Source organism: Nycticebus coucang, chromosome 20 (genome assembly GCF_027406575.1).
Source record: "Nycticebus coucang isolate mNycCou1 chromosome 20, mNycCou1.pri, whole genome shotgun sequence".
NCBI classification, from domain to species: domain Eukaryota; kingdom Metazoa; phylum Chordata; class Mammalia; order Primates; family Lorisidae; genus Nycticebus; species Nycticebus coucang.
Window position 1 is genome coordinate 30,099,749 of NC_069799.1, and position 23,144 is coordinate 30,122,892.

At 41.1% G+C, this 23,144-nt stretch overlaps 1 pseudogene; it reads right to left on the reverse strand.

Moving 5' to 3' along the window:
- Positions 1-3,619: 3,619 nt before the first annotated feature.
- On the reverse strand, positions 3,620-18,174 carry LOC128572553 (ubiquitin carboxyl-terminal hydrolase 40-like; annotated as a pseudogene).
- Between the last annotated feature and the right edge of the window lie 4,970 nt (positions 18,175-23,144).

A 23,144-nucleotide genomic window follows, 5' to 3' on the forward strand; every position in this document is an offset into this window, starting at 1 on the left:
ATGGGTGGCACCTTAGCCACTTGAATTGTGGTGCCGATCCAAAAGGAAAATTTTCTGACAAACATAGGGCTTCAGCATGTCAAAAATGGTCTATGTAAGGGCTAACATTTGCAAAGGTAAGTTTATGAAAAATTTTGTATGTGAACAGGTTGGCGTAACTGAAAAGGGAATGTCCAGGTAAGTGTTAGTTTTGTTTTGAGAATTTGTTTAAAACCTCATGGGATTGCTGTGTATTTGCTGAAAGTGACAAACATCAATTATTCAGCATCAGTCTGCCACAATAGTGTTAAATCTGCTGCTCTGTATTTTCTTCCGCCTGCCTGAAGCTGTATTTCCTTAGTTATGGATTTTGAGATCACTACTCAAGTTTATTAGTTACTCCTTTGAAACGAAGCAAAGAAAAACAGGAGCCAACTTTATTTTTTAAAACACTAGCCTCTTTTTCTTTCTTTCTTTTTTTTTTTTGTAGAGAGAGAGTTTCACTTTATTGCCCTTGGTAGAGTGCCGTGGCATCACACAGCTCGTAGCAACCTCCAACTCCTGGGCTTTAGCGATTCTCTTGCCTCAGCCTCCCAAGTAGCTGGGACTACAGGCGCCTGCCACAACGCCTGGCTAGTTTTTATTTATTTATTTATTTTTTTGTTGCAGTTTGGCCGGGGTCGGGTTTGAACCCGCCACCCTCGGTATATGGAGCCACAGGCGCTGCCCTACCCTCTTTTTCTTACTGCCTGACATTTTCACTCCTTCCTCTGTGTCTTTAATTCACTCCGCACATCTCTTGTCTTTTTGTTGCTAAGATAAGATGACAGATTATGTATGTGTACCTGCTGCTACCCTTGAACAACATATTTTTTTCTTTGACAAGAAATGGCCAAACTGGACCAATTCTGGTTGTGGTACAAACTGGGGACTATCTGTTCTCCTTGCTGCCCTTTTTGAGTTGTGACTTTCTCAATCAAGTGTTTCAAATTGATTTTTTCCCTGCTGCAAAAATGGTATCTCTCTCTTTTTTTTTTTTTTTTTGTAGAGACAGAGTTTCACTTTATTGCCCTCGGTAGAGTGCCGTGGCGTCACACGGCTCACGACAACCTCCAACTCCTGGGCTTAAGCGATTCTCTTGCCTCAGCCTCCCGAGCAGCTGGGACTACAGGCGCCTGCCACAATGCCCGGCTATTTTTTGGTTGCAGTTTGGCCGGGGCCGGGTTTGAACCCGCCACCCTTGGCATATGGGGCCGGCGCCCTACTCACTGAGCCACAGGTGCCGCCCAAAAAATGGTATCTCTTTTATAAACCTGTGGCCTTGATCTGTTCTTGGCTTAAAGCTCTAGCTTGCCACCCCTCAAATGAAGGCAAATGGTCCATGTTAAACCTCCTCACAGACTCCCTGAAAAGATCCAGGAAGACACCGCAGACTCCTCAGGCTGAATCAATGGGCAGCTCTTTCACTGTGGTCAGTAGTAAAACTATGGGCAGACAGTGAGGTCATGTGACCAAGAGGACTTGGTGAGGCAAAGGCTAGAAAGAGGTACCCAGGCAGAGGTAAGTCTGAAATTCAGGAATTGAGGGTTGAAATTGGGTACATGCTTGTTAAAGGATGCCACCTGCCGCTGGAATCTGACCTTGGGACTCTGAGAAAATGCAGATCTCAGCCCACTCTGGCAACCTGAGATGGGCACAACATTGTCCACAGGTAATACTTGGTCCATAACTATGATGACTCTATGGACAGCAGCAATTTGGTACAATGGCTCTAGGGATGCCCAGTCCAATGGTTAGTCTACCCTCTCTTTTTTACTTGTGGAAAGCTGTGGGTCAAGGCTTTCTAATAAATAGTGGGACTACATACTCATTGCCTAATACTTCACTCTCCTCTCTGTCTAAACAATCTGGGTCTGTAGCAGGAGTGACAGAACAGCTGGAACACAAATTCTTTCTTCAACCTCTTACATGCTAGACTGGAGAAAAAGCGTTGACTCATCAGTTCCTTTAGATGCCTGATTTCCTTGTCTGTTGTTGAGAAGAGAATTATTGTGTATATGAAATACTCAAGATTACTGATTCTCTAGAAAACAACAGCCTTTCCATGAAGGTACTCCCTGAACACACCTGGTAGGTGTTGCTCTATTTTCTGGAGGATGAGGAGTAATGGCCAGAAAAATTCAACATCCAGGTAAATTTCTCTATCTGGGAAGCGCTTCCCCCTAGGAAACCTCAGGACTACCTGAGTAGAGATTCACTTAATACCAAAAATGTTCGCACCCTCTGAAACAGGAAGCATTAGTTGACATCGCCCCTTTGATTGACAAATTTATGATATATGGCTTTCACAAGTTTGTGCTGTGGAATAACAAATGCTGCAAATACAGATGAAAGTCAATCTGTTGGGGTGGTGCCTGTGGCTCAGTCGGTAGGGCGCCGGCCCCATATACCGAGGGTGGCGGGATCAAACTTGGCCCCGGCCAAACTGCAACCAAAAAATAGCCCGGCGTTGTGGCAGGTGCCTGTAGTCCCAGCTACTCGGGAGGCTGAGGCAAGAGAATCGCTTAAGCCCAGGAGTTGGAGGTTGCTGTGAACTGTGTGAGGCCACGGCACTCTACCAAGGGCGATAAAGTGAGACTCTGTCTCTACAAAAAAAAAAAAAAAGAAAGTCAATCTGTTACCCAAATAGCAAATGGTAACAACACTTTTTAATCTGTTTTTTTTTTGTTTAAAGTTTATTTAATTTATAATGTGCCTTATATTCATTGTTTTGAAATTATTTTGTGAATTATTATATTATAGCTAAGTTAGTCATACAGTACCTCAAAGACAGAGACAACATCTGAATTACTAGGTATTTCCAAACTGAGCTGACCAAAAAAGCTTTATTTGCACAGCCTATTGGACCAAAAAGTAAAAATACATAATTCCAAAACATGAGGTAACAAGTTCAGAAAATACCACTTAATTTTTTACTCATGGAGTCAAAGAAACTTTCCTTATTGCCAGAATAGACAATTTTTACTAATGAATTACTGTTCAGTGATGAAACTACTGGCTTTATAAGATTTGTAGGGCAAGCAGAGATTATTACATTTACATGAGCAAATTTCTAATATCTAATTCTGATTTCTTTTTTTTTTGTAGAGACAGAGTCTCACTTCATGGCCCTCGGTAGAGTGCCGTGGCCTCACACAGCTCACAACAACCTCCAACTCCTGGGCTTAAGCGATTCTCTTGCCTCAGCCTCCCGAGTAGCTGAGACCTAATTCTGATTTCTAATTTCTAGTTAGATTAAATGGGTAATCTGTCATTAGCAAAAACTGAAGGTGATACTAATTAAAATGCATTTATAACTTTGTGTATAATACATACGATTTAGATATAATAAATATACCTAAGCATACACATATAAATGACCTTTCTAAATGAAAGTAATAAACTACATCTAAAATTTAATAATATATCTGTGTTAATTTGAAGATTCCTCAGTATTTTTTATTTTTATTAGTTCCCTAATTAACCTTCATGACAATATTGTAACTATGAAGACTTTGGCTTCTCTCCTGAGGCTACAGTCTTCTATTTGTAAAATCCTCCAAATCCATTTTCCAAGTATGAAAGTACTGAATCAAGGATTGAGTTTCAAGATATTTGCTTCCTTCAGTTCACAAGGAAAACTCCAGACTATATACTTCATGACTTAGGTGTACAGTAAGAGTAAAAATGCAGTAAAATATTTCTGGTAATAAACACTTTAATCTCAGGTGGTATAGCACACAGGTTTAATTATAGGAATTGTAATTTAGGATATAACATGACTAAAATACTCTGGCATATTCACCTGCTTCTCACTGCCATTCTTGTGCTATTTACAAACAACGTGTTTAATGATGGTTCCATGCTGCAGATGATTGATGAGGTCATGGCCAGACCATCATGTTGCCTCACATCACTGTTGGTCTCCTTGCAGCCATCAGTGAGGTGTGTGGATGCAGCTTCCTGGTCCAGGACTAGAAGCTGAGCAAATAAGCGCTGTCACTGCAAAGGTATAACTCAAACCTTTGCACCCGGATTATCCTTATCTTTAAACAAACCAAGCTCTTCTGGACGAAGAGAAAATAAAGCTCTGAATTCAGGTGTGAAATGAAGTGTCGGAAGAAGGGAATGGAGATGACAGGATCCACCCTGATTTGTGATTCCACTTAAATTGGTGAATTCTCTTGAAGCAGGTGGCTCCAAAACTTTAGTCTTTAATTTTTTCCCTTGTCCATACTGATTATTTGTCACACTGGAATAATCCTCTCCAAATAGATCCCCAAACATTGTACAACTAAATACTACCTGGCTAAGGCACAGCCCCAGCCCCAGCCAGAACACGCAGTGAATGAACCAGCCCCAAATGAGCACTGCCATGGTGGCGAGGGTGTGTCTTCGAAATGTGATTTTCTTAATATTTAATCTTTTTCTAATTATAAAGAAATTTATTTGAGATCTGAGAATTACGTTTGTGAACTTGCCACTGTGCGCTTACAGTGGCAACCCTGTACAAACCACTCAGCAAGGTTCCATATCTTGGTCTATCAGTGTCTCACAGTTGTGTTCTCATTGACATGTGTTGGTATATTTCTGCATTTTGTTTATTTTTATTATTGTGTGTTTTTGTGTGTTCTTGGGAGAATGTCAGAGCTTGACTCAACAATGAACAAACTTTTGGAAGTTTCTTCTTCTTTTTTTTTTTCGTTGTGAGATAGTGTCTTACTATGTCACCCTTGGTAGAATTCACTGGCCTCACGATTCATAGCAAACTCAATCTCTTGAAATTTTCTAGCCATTCTCTTGCCTCAGCCTCCCAAGTAGCTGGAACTACTGGCCCCCACATCAATGCCTGGCTATTTTTCAAGATAGGGTCTTGCTGTTACTCAGGCTGGTCTGGACCCATGAACTCAGGCAATCTACCTGATTCCGCCTCCCAGAGTCCTGGGATTACAGTCATGAGCTGGACAATTTTTTTTTTTTTTTTGAGACAGAGCCTCAAGCTGTCGCCCTGGGTACAGTGCCTGTAATCACGGCTCACAGGAACCTCAAACTCTTGGGCTCAATCGATTCTGTTGCCTCAGCTTCCCAAATAGCTGATACTACAGGCACCAGTCACAATGCCCTGCTATTTTCTGTTGCTGTTGTTTTTGTTGCAGTTGTCACTGTTTTAGCTGTCCCAGGCTGGGTTTGAACTCGCCAGCCTTGGTGTATGTGACAGGTGCCCTACCCACTGAGCTGGTGGCACTGCCTGAGCAAGAAATATTATTTAAAAAATATATTTTACTGACATTCTGAATGTCAAGGGTAATAAAACGGCAACTATGATGGACATTCAGAGAAAACTAAAGACTTACAAAATTGCATTAAAGGGTAGATTAGGCACTGGCTTTAGTACATAGTTTTCCAAGTGGAGTACTTTAAATGTGACCATTGTGATATTCAGGAATGAGGTATGTAGCAGAGTCCTGATACAATAAAAATGTCAAGTTATATTGGTGTACATGAGGAGAAAATCATTACTTTCCTCCAGCAATTCATAGAAGAAACCATTAACAGTGTTAATTTTCTGGATGCTTCCCATGAGTTTATAAATACACACTTTTTAAAGAATAAATTATATCATTCTCCATTGTTCTTTTATTTACTATTTTCCTAGCTATGGTTAACTGACATGTATTTTTATCAGTCTGAGATCAGTTCTGAGGCCAATTTCATAAATTCTCAGGACTAGTGTCTATTGTAGGTCAACAATTCTTACTGTTAAAAATTCAGATCCCAACACAACTGAAACAGGTAAACTAAAAATTTTAGTGCACATGTAGGCACTTGTTTTGAAGACTTGTTCTGGTTTTAAACTGATTTCTAGTTTATCATGATTAAATTGTTTTCATTTACTGGAATAATAAAATGCTATTTTACAACTACAGTGAGAACTGGGTTTGGGAAGCTCAAGGTTGGGATGAAAAATTAAAGACAAATCTGACCTGCAATTCACACATTTTCACATACTAAAAATAAATTTTATTGAATAAAATGCAAAATTATGTAAAATTAAAAATACTCAAAACCATTAATGTTTTCTTATGCTCTATAATATGGAAGTTTAGTACATTTATATGATAAAATATTACATGATCCCAGTGTAAAATGCCAATGAAATACAGTAAAACTGGCCAGGCAGGTAACTCTCACCTGTAATCCCAGTTCTTTGGGAGGCTATGGCAGGAGGATTTCTTGAGCTCAGGAGTTCCAGACCACCCAGAGCAAGAGTGAGACCCTGTGTCTATTAAAAGTAGAAAAACTAACCTCAGCACCCATAGCACAGTGGTTATGGTGCCACTCACATGCACCGAGGCTGGTGGGTTCGAGCCTCGACCAGGCCAGCTAAAGAACATTTGCTACTGCAACAAGAAAATAACTGGGTATTGTGGGGGGGCATCTGTAGTCCCAGGTACTTGGGAGGCTGAGGCAGGAGAATCGCTGAAGCCCAAGAGAGTTGGAGGTGGCTGTGAGCTGTGATGGCATGGCACTCTACCAAGGGTGACATAGTGAGACTCTGTCTCAAAAAAATAGAAAAACTACCCAAGGGTGCTGGTGACAACTGTAGTCCCAGCTCCTCAGGAGGCTGAGGAAAGAGGATTGCTCTATGTCAACTATTTGAGGTTGAGCTATGCTGCCATGGCACTCTAGCCAGGGTGACAGAGTGAGAGTCTATCTAAAAACAAAAATGCAACAAATGTCACACAAAGGTCAAAATGTATATTAGATTTAGCATCGTATAATAAAATAAAATCCATCAGGACGGTCCCAAAGGAGTGGGGCACCAGCCCAATATGCTGGAGGTGGTGGGTTAAAACCCAGCCCCAGCCAAAAACTGCAAAAAAACAAACAAAAAAAAACAAACAAAAAAAAGAAAATACAAGTTGAAAATAGGCAAATAATATTAAACGAGGAGAGGATATTTTTTTCTTTTTGTTAGTGACCAATATTAAAAGTATAAAGGAGGATCAGGGCCTATAAGTCAGTGGCTGGGGCACCAGCCACCTAGACTGAAGCTGGTGCTTTTGAACCCAGTCCAGGCCTGCCAAAGAACAATGACAACTACAACCCAAAAGTAGCTGGGCATTGTGGCGGGTGCCTGTCATCCCGGCTACTTGGGAGGCTGAGGCAAGGGAATCACTTAAGCCCAAGAGTTTGAGTTTGCTGTGAGCTGTGACGCCATGGCACTCTACCGAGGGCGACAAAGTAAGTCTCTGTCTCAAAGTAAAAAAAGTATAGCATATCAAAAAGCATTTAATACACCTTTTCTGCAATTTTATGCAAAGAAAATCTAAAGTAAATGACAAGATGATCTGCCAAGGCACAAAAATGTATAAACATTTCTCACTAGAAAGTGCTATCGTGGAGGCGGAGCAAGATGGCAGCTGAGTAACAGCTTCCTTGCATCTGGGCACCATGAGTCTGGGGATATAGGACTCCAGGCATCTCTGGCTGGTGGGATCTGCCTATCATCACTCCCGAGAGGATACAGGGAGTCAGCAAGAGACTTCTGGACCCCAAGAGGAGGACTAAAACAGTGGAAAAATGGCAAGTGGTTGCGTGTGTTCAATCCGTCTAAACCCGCCCGCAACTGTAAGTTTAGTAGCAGCGAGACTGCAAACCAGAAAGGCCTTACCTGTGAACTGTTTTGGTGTCTTTGGACTTGGCACTCAGCTGAACTGCCTTGGGGAGAGCCTGAGCGTGAGTGTGGAGAACTTTGGCCTTTGTCTGGGTCCCCAGTCTGAGCCGCTGAGCCAGACAGAGCTAATAGTGTTTGGCTCTGGGTCACAGGCAGCCATTGTGAGCGATCTGCCCCGGCAAGATCCGCCCTCAAGGAAGCAGAGCTGGAATTGGGTGGGAGCTGGTAACCCAGTGACCAAGTAGCCTAAGAGTGGGGTCTGAGCCGCCTTGCATCCCTAACCCTCGGGGGCAGAGGGAGACCAGTTTTGGCACACAGGGTAAGTGGATAGCCACTTCAGCAGTGATTCCAGCGACAAGCACTTCCCTGGGAAAGCTTCTGCTCAGCAAGTGAACAGTTCAAAGTGCCTTTTAAGTGGGCTGAAGAGAGATTTAGAGTGTCTGCCTGCTGGAATTTGAGAAACTAGCAGCCTCCAGTCGTATCAGAACTGTGACTAACATCTCATACCCCAGAAGACCACGTGTTGCCCAGACAATATTCAATAACATATACATACTGCTTTGTTTTTGATTGTGTTTTTTTTTCTTTGTTGTTTGGTTGTTTTTTTTTGTTTATTTTGATGTTGTTGATTGTTGTTTTGTTTTTAAGTTCAACCTTTTCCATACAGATCCTTTTTCTTTCTCAATTTTTTTAGTTTAATTATAATTTCCCATTGCTGCCTATTTCAATAATTAGAACTTCATTTTTGTTAGTGTTTCTACCACTATTATTTGGTTTTTCCAGCCAATTTTATCCCGTAAAGTTTTCTGTGTGCTTGTTTTGGTTTGATTTATAGCATTTTTGTCTTTCCTCTCTACTTGGTGGAGGTGGGGTACTGTGTCTGATCAGGTTAGCAAAGAGCTGCTGACCTCAAGCGAACCACCCAACTGGGCACCCGCAGAAGGTGGTTTTTTTTAAGGTTGTATAAAAGTACCCTACTGTACACCTATATTGTTCTGTCTCCCTCTTTCTGTGCCTCTCTTCCTTTTATCAATATTCCTTTAAACCACCCCCTCTCCTTTTTCTATTTTTCTTTTTTTCTTATCACTTGGTCCTCCTTTCTTTCATCCCTTTTTTGCTCTTCAACCTTCTAACACTTCTGGTCCTGTAACCCTAAGTCCACAAGCACAAGAACTTAAAGAGCAAGAGGAAGTGAAAGGAAAATTAGGGCAAGGAAACAGATAAAAGAAATCACTCATGAGGAAGAATCAGCAGAAAACTCCAGGCAACATGAAGAACCAGTCCAGAACAACCCCGCCAAGGGACCATGAGGTAGCTACTGCAGAGGATTGAACCTATACAGAAATGTTAGGAATGACAGAAAGGGAATTTAGAATACACATGTTGAAAACAATGAAAGAAATGATGGAAACAATGAAGGAAACTGCTAATAAAGTAGAAAATAACCAAAAGGAAATTCAAAAAAAAAATCAAATAAGAGATGAACGATATGAAGAATATAAAAAGGATATAGCAGAGCTGAAGGAACTGAAACAGTCAATCAGGGAACTTAAAGATGCAATGGAAAGTATCAGCAACAGGTTAGACCATGCAGAAGAAAGAATTTCAGAGGTAGAAGACAAAGTTTTTGAGATAACTCAGATAGTAAAAGAGGCAGAAAAGAAGAGAGAGAAAGCAGAACGTTCACTGTCAGAATTATGGGACTTTATGAAGCGTTCCAACATACGAGTTATAGGAATTCCAGAAGGGGAAGAAGAATGTCCCAGAGGAATGGAAGCCATACTAGAGAATATTATAAAAGAAGATTTCCCAAATATCACCAAAGATTCTGACACACTGCTTTCAGAGGGATATCGGACCCCAGGTCGCCTCAACTCTAACTGAGCTTCTCCAAGACACATTGTGATGAACCTGTCCAAAGTCAAGACAAAAGAAAAGATTCTGCAAGCTGCCAGGAGTAAGCGCCAGTTGACCTACAGGGGCAAATCCATCAGAGTGACCGCAGACTTCTTTAATGAAACTTTCCAAGCAAGAAGACAATGGTCATCTACCTTTAATCTACTTAAACAGAACAATTTCCAGCCCAGAATTCTGTACCCTGCTAAGCTAAGCTTCAAAATTGATGGAGAAATCAAATCATTTACGGATATACAAACATTGAGGAAATTCGCCACAACAAGACCAGCTCTACAGGAAATACTTCAACCTGTTCTGCACACTGACCACCACAATGGATCAGCAGCAAAGTAAGAACTCAGAAATCAAAAGACAGAACCTAACCCCCACACTGATGCAAAAGATAAAACTAAGCAATGGACTCTCACAAAGTAAGATGAATAGGAATACTACCACACTTATCAATTATCTCCATAAATGTTAATGGCTTGAATTCCCCACTGAAGAGACATAGATTGGTTGACTGGATTAAAAAACACAAGCCATCCATTTGCTGTCTGCAAGAAACAAACCTGGCTTCAAAAGACAAATTAAAGCTCCGAGTCAAGGGTTGGAAGAAAATTTTTCAGGCAAATGGAATTCAGAAGAAAAGAGGAGTTACAATCTTATTTTCAGATACATGTGGATTTAAAGCAACTAAAGTCAAAAAAGACAAAGATGGTCACTTTATATTGGTCAAGGGAAAAATACAACAAGAAGACATTTCAATTCTAAATATCTATGCACCCAATTTAAATACTCCCAGATTCTTGAAACAGACCTTAATCAGTCTGAGCAATATGATATCTGATAATACCATAATAACAGGGGACCTTAACACTCCTCTTACACAGCTGGACAGATCATCTAAACAGAAATTAAACAAGGATATAAGAGGCTTAAATGAGACCCTAGAACAACTGTGCTTGATCGACGCATATAGAACACTCCATGCCAAAGATAAAGAATATACATTCTTCTCATCACCCCATGGAATATTCTCCAAAATTGATCATATCCTGGGACACAAAACAAATATCAACAGAATCAAAAGAATTGAAATTTTACCTTGTATCTTCTCAGACCATAAGGCACTAAAGGTGGAACTCAACTCTAAAAAAAATGCTCTACCCCACCCAAAGGCATGGAAATTAAAGAATCTTCGGTTGAATAACAGATGGGTGCAGGAAGAAATAAAACAGGAAATCATTAACTTCCTTGAGCATAACAACAATGAAGACACAAGCTACCAAAACCTGTGGGATACTGCAAAAGCACTTTTGAGAGGAAAGTTCATCTCTTTACATGCCTACATTCGAAAAACAGAAAGAAGGCACATCAACAATCTCACAAGAGATCTTATGGAATTGGAAAAAGAAGAACAATCTAAGCCTAAACTCAGTAGAAGAAAAGAAATATCCAAAATCAAATCAGAGACCAATGAAATTGAAAACAAAAGAATCATTCAGAAAATTAATGAAACAAGGAGTTGGCTTTTTGAAAAAATAAATAAAATAGATAAACCATTGGCCAGACTAACGAGGAATAGAAAAGTAAAATCTCTAGTAACCTCAATCAGAAATGATAAAGGGGAAATAACAACTGATCCCACAGAGATACAAGAGATCATCTCTGAATACTACCAGAAACTCTATGCCCAGAAATTTGACAATGTGAAAGAAATGGATCAATATTTGGAATCACACCCTCTCCCTAGACTCAGCCAGGAAGAAATAGACCTCCTGAACAGACCAATTTCAAGCACTGAGATCAAAGAAACAATAAAAAATCTTCCAACCAAAAACTGCCCTGGTCCAGATGACTTCACTCCAGAATTCTATCAAACCTTCAAGGAAGAGCTTATTCCTGTACTGCAGAAATTATTCCAAAAAATTGAGGAAGAAGGAATCTTCCCCAAAACATTCTATGAAGCAAACATCAACCTGACACCAAAACCAGGAAAAGACCCAACCAAAAAGGAGAATTTCAGACCAATCTCACTCATGAATATAGATGGAAAAATTCTCAACAAAATCCTAGCCAATAGATTACAGCTTATCATCAAAAAAGTCATTCATCATGATCAAGTAGGCTTCATCCCAGGGATGCAAGGCTGGTTTAACACATGCATGTCTATAAACGTTATCCGCCATATTAACAGAGGCAAAAATAAAGATCACATGATCCTCTCAATAGATGCAGAAAAAGCATTTGATAAAATCCAGCATCCTTTTCTAATTAGAACACTGAAGAGTACAGGCATAGGTGGCACATTTCTAAAACTGATTGAAGCTATCTATGACAAACCACAGCCAATATTTTACTGAATGGAGTAAAACTGAAAGCTTTTCCTCTTAGAACTGGAACCAGACAAGGTTGTCCTCTGTCACCTTTACTATTCAACGTAGTGCTGGAAGTTCCAGCCAATACAATTAGGCAAGACAAGGAAATAAAGGGAATCCAAATGGGAGCAGAGGAGGTCAAACTCTCCCTCTTTGCTGACAACATGATCTTATACTTAGAGAACCCCAAAAACTCAACCACAAGACTCCTAGAAGTCATCAAAAAATACAGTAATGTTTCAGGATAGAAAATCAATGTCCACAGGTTAGTAGCCTTTATGTACACCAATAACAGTCAAGATGAGAAGCTAATTAAGGACACAACTCCCTTCACCATAGTCTCAAAGAAAATGAAATAACTAGGAGTATACCTAACGAAGGAGGTGAAGGACCTCTATAAAGAAAACTATGAAATCCTCAGAAAGGAAATAGCAGAGGATATTAACAAATGGAAGAACATACCATGCTCATGGATGGGAAGAATCAACATTGTTAAAATGTCTATACTTCCCAAAGCAATCTACCTATTCAATGCCATTCCTATCAAAATACCAACATCGTACTTTCAAGATTTGGAAAAAATGATTCTGCGTTTTGTATGGAACCAGAAAAAACCCCGTATAGCTAAGGCAGTTCTTAGTAATGAAAATAAAGCTGGGGGCATCAGCATACCAGATTTTAGTCTGGACTACAAAGCCAAAGTGCTCAAGACAGCATGGTACTGGCAGAAAAACAGAGACATAGACACTTTGAATCGAATTGAAAACCAAGAAATGAAACTAACATTTTACAACCACCTAATCTTTGATAAAGCAAACAAGAACATACCTTGGGGGAAAGACTCTCTATTCAATTAATGGTGTTGGGAGAACTGGATGTCTTCATGTAAAAGACTGAAACTGGACCCACACCTTTCCCCACTCACAAAAATTGATTCAAGATGGATAAAGGACTTAAACTTAAGGCATGAAACAATAAAAATCCTCCAAGAAAGCATAGGAAAAACACTGGAAGATATTGGCCTGGGGAAAGACTTCATGAAGAAGACTGCCATGGCAATTGCAACAACAACAAAAATAAACAAATGGGACTTCATTAAACTGAAAAGCTTCTGTACAGCTAAGGAGACAATAACCAAAGCAAAGAGACAACCTACACAATGGGAAAGGATATTTGCATATTTTCAATCAGACAAAAGCTTGATAACTAGGATCTATAGAGAACTCAAATTAATTCACATGAAAAAAGCCAACAATCCCTTATATCAATGGGCAAGAGACATGAATAGAACTTTCTCTAAAGACGACAGACGAATGGCTAACAAACACATGAAAAAATGTTCATCATCTCTATATATTAGAGAAATGCAAATCAAAACAACCCTGAGATACCATCTAACCCCAGTGAGAATGGCCCACATCACAAAATCTCAATACTGCAGATGCTTGCGTGGATGTGGAGAGAAGGGAACAGTTTTATACTGCTGGTGGGACTGCAAGCTAGTACAACCTTTCTGGAAGGAAGTATGGAGAAACCTCAAAGCACTCAAGCTAGACCTCCCATTTGATCCTGCAATCCCATTACTGGGCATCTACCCAGAAGGAAAGAAATCCTTTTATCATAAGGACACTTGTACTAGACTGTTTATTGCAGCTCAATTTACAATCGCCAAAATGTGGAAACAGCCTAAATGCCCACCAACCCAGGAATGGATTAACAAGCTGTTGTATATGTATGCCATGGAATACTATTCAGCCATTAAAAAAAATGGAGACTTTACAACCTTCGTAAAGGCAGGATGGACGTGGAAGACATTATTCTTAGTAAAGCATCACAAGAATTGAGAAGCATGAATCCTATGTACTCAATTTTGATATGAGGACAATTAATGACAATTATGGTTATGGGGGGGGGAACAGAAAGAGGGAAGGAGGGAGGTGAGTGGGGCCTCGGTGTGTATCACACTTTATGGGGGCAAGACATGATTGCAAGAGGGACTTTACCTAACAATTGCAATCAGTGTAACCTGGCTTATTGTACCCTCAATGAATCCCCAACAATAAAAAAAAAAAAATAAAGTGCTATCAAAGTTTAGTGGATTACAGTCCTTCATGTGCTGAGACTAGAAGAGTGAAGATCTCCATCGTTTTCTGAATCAAAGAAAGAAGATAACAATATGTATTCACTTTGCTGCTTCTAATTTACAGAAACATGACTAATAAAACCCTCATCTGTTTTTAATTGTAAAGAATGGCATGACTGTTATAAAACATCCAAAAACATAAACCATGTTACATGATTATAAAATTTGTCAGTCGTCATAGCCCTCAAGGAAACTCACAGTTCAAGTTTCTGATTATATTGTTTAAATTCTTATATTAAGACCTCCACTACTCCTGTCATTTTTTTTTTTTTTAGTGTGTGCCCAAAATTGTGAAGCTCATCCCCTGGAAAAATATGAGAAGAAGAAGACTTTGTCCTTGCACATAGAGCTTTATCCTCTGCTGAAGAGGGTCAAGAATCCTGCAGCTCAAGTCTCATGTGATCAACTGACAGCCTGTGACCTCCTGTCCAGGGATGGGGTGTGCCCATGTCTTTCCTAGGAGAAGCTGTGTGTTTCTTCACCCATAGCCGGATCCTTAGGATCGGACAGTGTAGGGTAAAGCCCTCAGCAGAAAAGAAAAAGTCCACCTGGGTGGCCATGGCATAGCCCTGTACTGCTGAGATCACAGGCTCCTGCACCAAGTGAACTATGAGAGGTGCTCATAGATTAGCAGAAAATGTATCTGCTGTGACCTCACCCAGGGTATCTATGTCTTGATAAACCACCTCAGACAGCATTGAGGGAGGTCACCATTCTTTTGGCAACACAGCAGGTGATTTTTTTTGGAACTTTAATCTGGATGATTTGGAACTGTAATCAGGGCCACTTGCTGTACCCAATATGGGCCCTTAGGGGATCCCTACCACAGACATCACAGTCCTTCTTCATGTCACCTCTGTACAATGTCAGAGACCATTGGTTTTTCTAAAGTCAAGCTGTGCTCCTCTTGTAGACAGTACTCTGTGCAGGAATCATGTGAGTGAGAGATTCCTCAAAACAGTGAATCCAAGTATGCTCATTCTAGAACCTTCCCATGCATTCTAGGTGAATCTAACTTGTCTCTTCTCCTCCCTGACCCCATCATACTGCCCAAGGCTGACCCCTCAATGTTCTCTGAATGCAGGATGCTAAAATCTTCTCACCAGTGAGAAATCCACTTGCCACCAAAGCCCTGTATAAATTACCTGTTTGTCTGTTTCTTGCACCAAACAAGCAAAATTCTACTTACTGCTTTTTCTTGGAACCTACTCATAGAAATGATTTTCCTTTTTCCAGGAATTCCCTCATCTGAGCTAAAATCAGATTCTGTGAATAAAATGAGTGTTTGAGTGAGCACCTCTAAGTGAACACCTTAGAAGTGCTAGTCCATGATGGATAATCAGGAGCTGAAGATGTCGCCCAAAATTGATTCTTCCTTTTCCAGAGTCTTGTCTGTGAAAGAGCTCCCAGTTCCCTTGCCAGGGAATACTGTGTTCAACTTTCCCCTGTCAGCTCGCACATGGAAGAATCAAATCTTTTTTTTTTTTTTACACAATATAAAACTAAATTTATTTTTCATAAATGTGATTATGAGAATATATTAATAGGCAGTCAAGTTCACCCTCCTCACAATGAAATCACAGGATAAAATAAAAAGAAACAATCCTTACAGATACAGAATATTTAAAACATTTATATCAAGATCTTTGGGGGCGGAGACAAGATGGCTGACGGAAGCCAGCTTTCCACAGAGACTCCCGTCCAGAAGGAGAGTTAAAGGACAGAAATTGAGCAAGTAACATGGTGGATTAGAGCTGCACCAAGAGAGAAGTTTGAAGAACGCACATCAACCCCGCTGAGGCGAGCTGCGACCCCAAGGATACAAACAAAAGGTACAAAATCCATCACCAAGTGGACAGGACTCCCCTCCCCCATGAGAACAGCTTGGAGCCCCACAAACAAATGAACAGGGTTCAAAGGTCCTCTCACTCCACTCCACTGGAGAGACCCTCTAAAAACTGGACCTACTTCCCCTACTAGGGTGCCACGGTATTATCCTGCCAGGTATATCAAGATCTTCATTAAACACTGTCTGGCATTTCTCTTTATAAAAAGGAGACACAGCCCTCATAAATCCTATAAACACATTTAACATAAACAAGAGTAAAATTGAAAGGAAGTACTTTTAAAAGTTGTAAAATTAAACCACCTATTTAAATTAAGATCATCAAGAATCTACGAGATTCTTTTTTTTTTTTTTTCTTTTTGGTTTTTTTCTGGCCAGGGCTGGGTTTGAACCCACCACCTCCGGCATATGGGACTGGTGCCCTACTCCTTGAGTGACAGGCGCTGCCCAATCTACGAGATTCTTATTATTCATGAGAGCAAGAGCTGGGTGAGACACTAACCAGGGTAGTGCTGTGGGAAAAATGATAGTCATTCATTTTATGTAACTTATAAGGCAAAATGAATACTATGAAAAACACTCCACAGCACATTTCAAAGTGTGAATTTTAGTAATATTCCATGGGAAAGAAACAGACTCTGTTACAGTGCTGGCTTAAGCACAAACACAGAGGTGTGACTGCTCAGAGCTGCCCTTCCTGTCTATTTTTAGAAGTTTAAGACTCCAGCCTTAAATAGTTTTGATAATAATACTTGTGGGTACAACTCAGCATGTAAGACATAGTCAAGGAAAAAACCAGTTTTTTCCCTACTGTGTAGCCTAACTCTTTGGAATTTCTCTTTAAATTAATCCTGAGATCTTATTCATGGGATGTCACCAATTAAGGATCTTTAATAATCTTTTGTTTTCTGCTGTTTACCTGCTACCTTGAACATGCAAAACTAAAATCAGTTGATCAATTAAAGAAGATTAATCTGTTAAAATCATCTTCCCTATAAAAGCAACTATCATACTCATTTGGAAGCTGGGAATATTACTTGAATTGGAAACAGGGGGACACATTGTTGAAAAAGCACTTTTGGTTCACCAAGCTATCTTGGAGATGTGTCCTTAAGAGGCTTCCATACTTGGGTGTAACGATTTCTTGTATCATCATCATGTTGTGGAGGACAGAAGTGCTGGCATTCTGCAGCTACTTAGGAGGGCTTTCAGAAGCTTATTATTTATAATGAATGCGCGTGTGCACACACACTACCTGTGTACACGTTAACATATGTGAACCTGCACACATTACATACCTGTACATACATACACACAACGCAGGCTCATACACACATCCCACTAAAGCTGACCTTGTCGTCCAAAGAGATTCTCAAAATTACCACCTTTCCCAAACTCAGACCTTCTATTTTACTCCCACAACTCAAAATTATAGAAAATCATATTCTGAAAGTTTCATTCCAATTTGCAATATAAAACAACTGAGCAAACCAAATTCTATTAAGAAACAGAAGGATATCTAGGACTAAAGTACCATCCTTTGTACCCTTCAAAAACAAAAAATGTACATTAAAACATTATAAAAATTTTACAAGCACTTCTTTTTTATATTTTTAGGAAAAAGAAAAGATCCTGAGTATAAAGGACCCAAACTTCCTGTGATGTGTACTCAGGATAAAAGGCAGATTAGAGAATGACAGAGCAGACCCCATCCCCCCTGCTTCCAAATCCAAAATCACATGGCATTTACAGATCAGAGAAAGTGACAGATTGTTTTATTTTATTTTTTCGCGAGACAGAGTCTCACTCTGTTAAGCAAGCTAGAGTGTCGTGGTGTCACAGCTTACAGCAACCTCCAACTCCTGGGCTCAAGTGATCCTCCTGCCTCAGCCTCGATAGTAGCTGGGACTACGGGTATGTGCTACTGTTCCTGGCAAAGTTTTAAAGATTATTCTTTCTCTGAGTTCTTGGGGAAAGGAAAAAGACAAGACACAGGCCCGATTGTCTTTGGAGCGTTACTCTCTCCCCACCTGCTTGGCCTGACGGTCACTGAACCTGGTGCCTGTTGGCTCTGTCCTCAACTAGGCACAGCAGAGGGACACAGATAACTGCTTGCTCCTTACGTCCATTTTCGGCCCCGCAGCTCCTCATGTGTGGGATGAGACCAATCCGAGTTGATGCTCACACTTCTGGTTTTGCCCTCCCACTCCATCCTGCAGCCCTACTGGCACAGCGGCCCCAGCAGCAGGTGGCCCCGTCCCATCACGTCAGGAGTTCTCCTTGAGCAGCCCCAGTTTCCTGAGAACTGCACCGTGATGCCCTGGGGCTGAAAACCCTTGGCCCTGGGGAGGGGGCCCGACCGCCTCCAGGCGTCCTGGCCACAGTCGGGCTGCTGGGCAGGGCCGGGTCTGGGCAGAAGGTGACCATCTTCCCGGCCGGCACAAAGAGACTGGGCTGGCTCGTGAGCACGTTGTGGATGGTCCGGAAGCCGTTGGCGCTGGCCGGGGACTCGGTCTGCACGTCCCTGGACTGCTGGCTCCCAGCCTGCCCCCTGCCCGGGGGCCTTCTGCTTCCGAGGTCTGGCCCTGCTGGCCCAGGTCACCCGCGCCCGGCCCCACCTCTGTTCAGGGACAGGGCCCCTCAGTGACCGGTCCTCAGTGTCCCCCACCATGAGGAACGAGACACCTGCGCTCTCTGCTGCTGCACGCTCACGACAGCCTTGGAGATGGTCTTGTTGAACCCCTTCCCCAGCTATTGGTCAGGCTGATATTGCTGGAGAAGTCGGCATCCTCCATTCCCCAGGCCTGCTGTCCTTGGAGGGGGATGTGGGCGAAAGGCCTCGTTCCCTCCCAACTTCTGGGCGATCACCAGGTGGGTAGGAACCGAGGGAGGCAGTTTTGGGTGCTCTGCGGGAGCGGGAGAGAGCGGGTCCCTCCCGGGCTGGACTGGAGCTGACTGACAGGTGGGGTTGGGGACACCAGAAGGGGCTCCGGGGTGGGTTCTGGTGCTGCAGCCTTTTCCCCCTCTAGGCTCCTGCACTCCAGGCCAGGAACATCCTCCTTCCTAACAAGTCCGGCACCTTGTTCTTCCTCCTCTCCAGCTGCGTGCATCCCATCCGGAAGTAATCTTGCTAGAGAAGACTGTCCTCCAGTGACATGACCCTAAGAAAAACCTGTTACCCACACAGCAAAATCTATCCCTTCAAAGTGATGTGTGAATATTGGTATAAGATATGGTTGTTGCCGGGCAGCGCCTGTGGCTCAGTGAGTAGGGCGCCGGCCCCATATGCCGAAGGTGGCAGGTTCAAACCCAGCCCCAGCCAAACTGCAACAAAAAAGTAGCCGGGTGCTGTGGCGGGGACCTGTAGTCCCAGCTACTCGGGAGGCTGAGGCAAGAGAATCGCTTAAGCCCAGGAGCTGGAGGTTGCTGTGAGCTGTGTGATGCCACGGCATTCTACCATGGGGCATAAAGTGAGACTCTGTCTCTACAAAAAAAAAAAAAAAAAAAAAGATATGGTTGTTGTCTTACAACATTGGGGCAAACTATTACTTCAACTGACACAGGAGGCAGAGCATCCTGAGAACTTGACACATTCTTCTCCAGGTATAACTGTTTTATGGCAGCAAGAAAACAAACCTTTTGGTCTGTCACGTTGGCCCCCACCCATACAAATCCTGACTGGTGACATCGTGGTTGTGATGGAGCACTGTGAATTTTCTGAACACTTCTAATGGAGTACAAATTCTTATTAAACAAGATGTATACACCTGATTTATAGGAGTTCCTTCTGCCAGACAAAAATGAGGCACATTGGTAGCATTTTTAGCAAAGTGAATCCAAACTTTTTTGTCTCATTGAAAAGGCATAATGTCTGTCCCTGTCCCTAACTTATAAACAAAAGTGTTACGAGGAGAAGTATGTTTCTTATATACATTTCTTTGCCACCAACCTGTTTTCAACATCCAGATGTGAAGTAGGGCATGTCAGGTTCTGCTGGGGTATGACTCGAGTGTTATGAGTCCAGGTCTTAAGTTCTGCTTGTTTTAACTGAAGTGAGAGGTAAAAAGTAAAATCTTTAAATCTGATACAAAACAGGTTGGGCATATGGTCATTCCTTTCATTACTCCTTCATTGGCCTACAGTTTAGAGTTAACATCTGTAGCTCAGCTCTTACTAAGCATCAAAGAATTCATTCTGGTGAGAAACCCTACAAATGTCAAAAATGTGGCAGAGCATTTAAGCATGATTCAAGTCTTACTGTACATCAAAGAATTCATTCCGGAGAGAAACCCTACAAATGTCAAGAATGTGGCAGTGCCTTTAACCAGTACTCAACACTTTCTGTACATCAAAGAGTTCATTCTGGAGAGAAACCATGCAAATGTCAGAAATGTGACACAGCTTTTAAGAAATGTCGCTTCTATACCAATTTTCTTAAGTGTTCTGATCACGAAAGGATGCTGGATATTATCAAAAGCTTTTTGTGCAACAATTGAGAGAATCATATGGTCTTTGTTTTTTAATTTGTTTATGTGCTGAATTACATTTATAGATTTACATATATTGAACCAGCCTTGAGAGCCTGGGATAAAACCGACTTGGTCATGATGTATAATTTGTTTGATGTGTTGCTGGATTCTTTTTGTTAGGATCTTGCCGAATATTTTTCATCTATATTCATTAGTGATATTGGTCTATAATTTTCTTTTCTTGTTGTGTCTTTTCCTGGTTTGGGGATCAGGGTGATGTTTGCTTCATAGAACATGTTAGGAAGTCTTCCTTCTTTTTCTATATTTTGGAAGAGGTTGAGTAATATAGGTACTAGTTCTTTTTTAATGGTTTGGTAGAATTCTGACATGAAGCCATCTGGTCCCAGGCTTTTCTTTTGAGGGAGATTTTGTATGGTTGATGCTATTTCCGAACTTGATATAGGCCTGTTCAACATTTCCAGTTGATTCTGGCTAAGTCTTGGAAGGTGATGTGCTTTCAAGTATTTGTCACTTTCCTTCAGATTTTCATACTTGTGAAAATAAACTTTCTTGTAATATTCATTAAGGATTTTTTGAATTTCTTTCTTTCTTTTTTTTTTTTTGTAGAGACAGTGTCTCACTTTATGGCCCTCGGTAGAGTACCGTGGCCTCACACAGCTCACAGCAACCTCCAACTCCTGGGCTTAAGCGATTGTCTTGCCTCAGCCTCCCAAGCAGCTGGGACTACAGGCGCCCGCCACAATGCCGGCTATTTTTTGGTTGCAGTTTGGCTGGGGCCGGGTTTGAACTTGCCACCCTCGATATATGGGACCAGTGCCTTACCAACAGAGCCACAGGCGACACCCAGGATTTTTTTAATTTCTTTTTTTTTTCTTGAGACAGAGCCTCAAGCTATCACCCTGCGTAAGAGTGCTGTGACATCACAGCTAAAAGCAACATCCAAATCCTGGGCTCAAGCGATTGTCCTGCCTCCACCTGCCAAGTCGGTGGGACTACAGGCGCCCACCACAACACCCAGCTATTTTTTGGTTGCAGCTGTCGTTGTTGTTTGGAGGGCCCAGCCTGGATTCAAACCTGCCAGCTCGAGTGTATGTGCCTGGCGCCTTAGCCACTTGAGCCACAGGTGCTGAGCCAGATTTTTTGAATTTCTGAGGAATCTGTTGTTATTATGTCTGATGATGAAATTAGATATTTTACTCTTTTTTTCCTGGTTAGGTTAGCCAAAGTTTTATCTATTTTATTGACCTTTTTAAAAAACCGACTTTTTGATTGATAGATCTGTTGTGTAATTTTTTTGTTTTCAATTTCATTTAATTCTGCTCTAATTTTGGTTATTTCTTTTCTTCTACTGGGTTTGGGGTTGGAATGTTCTTCCTTTTCCAGGTGCTTTAGATGTCCCATTATGTTGTTAACTGCCTCTCTTTCCGTTCTTTTGAGGAAGGCTTGCAGTGCTATACATGTCCCTCTTAGGACTGCCTTTGTGGTATCCCAGAGGTTCTGGTAATTCATGTCTTTATTGCCATTTTGTTCCAAAAATTTGTCAATTTCCTTCTTAATCTCATCTATGACCAAGCTATCATTCAGCATAAGGTTATTTAACTTCCATGTTTTTGTATGAGTATGCAGATTCCCGTTGTCACTGAGTTCAACTTTTATTCCATCATGGTCCGAGAAGATGCAAGGAATAATTTCTATTCCTTTAAATTTACTGAGGTTAGACTTGTGACCTAAGATGTGATTGATTTTGGAGTGTGTTCTGTGGACTGTTGAGAAATATGTGTATTTAGTTTTGGGATGAAATGTTCTGTAGATGTCTGCTAAATCCAAATGTTGGATGGTTAGGTTTAAATCTAAAATTTCTTTGCTCAGCTTCTTATTGGAGGATCTATCTAAAACTATCAAAGGAGTGTTAAAATCTCTGACTATTTTGGAGCTGGAGGAAATCAAATTGCTCATATCTTTTAGAGTTTCTCTTATAAATTGAGGTGCATTCTAGTTGGGTGCATTAATATTAATAATTGAAATCTCATCATATTGAGTATTACCCTTAACAAATATGAAGTGGCCATTCTTACCCTTCCTTTTGTTGGTTTAAAGCCTATTGTATCTGCAAATAGAATTGCAACACCTGCTTTTTTCTGATTACCACTTGCCTGAAATATGGACGACCATCCTTTCACCCTGAGTCTATATTTATCCTTTAAGGTAAGATGTGATGCTTGTATGCAGCAAATATCTTACCTGAGTTTTTGTATCCAGTCAGCCAACCTGTGTCTCTTTAGAGGACAGTTTAAGCCGTTCACATTAATGGACAATATTGATAAGTTTGGTAAAATTTTGGATATCGCGTTTTTCAAAAGTCCAGTGGACATTTTTAATACTTTCGCCACTGTGGAAGTTGGAATTTGATCAAAAGTTTCTGAGTGAGTTTACTTTTGTGGTAGAGGATTGAGCTGGTCATTATGGAGGATAGGTCTGAGAATATCCTGAAGAGCTGGTTTGGTTATGGCAAATTTCTTCAACATGTGAGTGTCATTAAAGTATTTAATTTCTGCATCATAAGTGAAGCTCACTTTAGCTGGATATTGGATCTAAGGTTGAAAGTTATTTTGTTTTAGGAGATTAAAAGTCGATGGCCACCCTCTTCTGGCTTGAAAAGTTTTAGCAGAGAGATCTGCAGTCATTTTGATAT